Consider the following 2,393-nt stretch of genomic DNA (forward strand, 5'->3'; position numbering starts at 1 on the left):
GCTGCCAAGACTGAAACAGGAAGAAATTGACAACCTGAATAGGCCAAAAACAGTAACGAGATTGAAGCAGTGATCAAAAACCTCCCAAAAAACAAGAGTCCGGGGCCTGATGGATTCCCTGGGGAATTCTACCAAACATTCAAAGAAGAAATAATACCTATTCTACTGAAGCTGTTTCAAAAAATAGAAACAGAAGGAAAACTTCCAAACTCATTCTATGAGGCCAGCATTACTTTAATCCCCAAACCAGGCAAAGACCCCATCAAAAAGGAGAATTTCAGACCGATATCCCTGATGAATATGGATTCTAAAATCCTCAACAAAATCCTAGCTAATAGGATCCAACAATACATTAAAAGGATCATCCACCATGACCAAGTGGGATTTATCCCTGGGATGCAAGTGTGGTTCAACATTCGCAAATCAATCAGTGTGATAGAACACATTAATAAGAGGAGGGAGAAGAACCATATGGTCCTCTCAATTGATGCAGAAAAAGCATTTGACAAAATACAACATCCTTTCCTGATTAAAACTCTCCTGAGTATAGGGATAGAGGGAACATTCCTCAAGCTCATAAAATCCATCTATGAAAAACCCACAGCGAATATCATCCTCAATGGGGAAAAGCTGAGAGCTTTTCCCTTAAGATCAGGAACACGTCAAGGGTGCCCACTCTCACCACTGTTGTTCAACATAGTAGTAGAAGTCCTAGCAACAGCAATCAGACAACAAAAAGAAATAAAAGGTATTCAAATTGGCAAAGAAGAAGTCAAACTCTCTGTTTTCGCAGACAACATGATACTTTATGTGGAAAACCCAAAAGACTCCACCCCCAAATTACTAGAACTCATCCAGCAATTCAGTAATGTGGCAGGATACAAAATCAATGCACAGAAATCAGTTGCTTTCTTATACACTAACAACACAACTGTAGAAAAAGAAATTAAAGAAACGATTCCATTTACAATAGCACCAAAAACCATAAGATACCTTGGAATAAACCTAACCAAAGAGGTAAAGGATCTATACTGTAGGAACTACAAAACACTCATGAAAGAAATTGAAGAAGACACAAAAAGATGGAAAAATATTCCATGCTCATGGATCAGAAGAATAAACATTATTAAAATGTCTATGCTACCCAGAGCAGTCTATACCTTCAATGCCATCCCGATCAAAATTCCAATGACATTTTTCAAAGTGCTGGAACAAACAATCCTAAAATTTGTATGGAATCAGAAAAGACCCCGAATCGCCAAGGAGATGTTGAAAAAGAAAAACAAAGCTGGGGGCATCACGTTGCCCGATTTCAAGCTATATTACAAATCAGTGATCACCAAGACAGCATGGTACTGGCACAAAAACAGACATACAGACCAGTGGAACAGAATAGAGAACCCAGATATGGACCCTCAACTCTATGGTCAAATAATCTTTGACAAAGCAGGAAAAAATATGCAATGGAAAAAAGTCTCTTCAATAAATGGTGCTGGGAAAATTGGACAGCCACATGCAGAAGAATGAAACTCGACCATTCTCTAACACCACTCACAAAGATAAACTCAAAGTGGATGGAAGACCTCAATGTAAGACAGGAATCCATCAAAATCCTAGAGGAGAACATAGGCAGTAACCTCTTTGACATTGGCCACAGCAACTTCTTTCAAGATACATCTCCAAAAGCTAGTGAAACAAAAGCAAAAATGAACTTTTGGGACTTCATCAAGATAAAAAGCTTCTGCACAGCAAAGGAAACAGTCAACAAAACAAAGAGGCAACCCACAGAATGGGAGAAGATATTTGCAAATGACACTACAGATAAAGGGCTGGTATCCAAAATCTATAAAGAACTTCTCAAACTCAACACCCAAAAAACAAATAATCAAGTCAAAGAGTAGGCAGAAGACATGAACAGACACTTATCTGAAGAAGACATACAAATGGCTAACAGACACATGAAAAAATGTTCATCATCATTAGCCATCAGGGAAATCCAAATCAAAACCACACTGAGATACCACCTTACACCAGTTAGAATGGCCAAAATGGACAGGGAAAGAAACAACAAATGTTGGAGAGGTTGTGGAGAAAGGGGAACCCTCTTACACTGTTGGAGGGAATGCAAGTTGGTACAGCCACTTTGGAAAACAATGTGGAGGTTCCTCAAAAATTTTAAAATAGAGCTACCCTATGACCCAGCAATTGCACTACTGGGTATTTACCCCAAAGACACAGATGTAGTGAAAAGAAGGGCCATAGGCACTCCAATGTTCATAGCAGCAATGTCCGCAATAGCCAAACTGTGGAAAGAGCCGAGATGCCCTTCAACAGATGAATGGAGAGAGAAGATGTGGTCCATATATACAATGGAATATTACTCAGCCATCAGA

The sequence above is a fragment of the Neomonachus schauinslandi genome, chromosome 8, assembly GCF_002201575.2.
Source record: "Neomonachus schauinslandi chromosome 8, ASM220157v2, whole genome shotgun sequence".
NCBI lineage: Eukaryota > Metazoa > Chordata > Mammalia > Carnivora > Phocidae > Neomonachus > Neomonachus schauinslandi.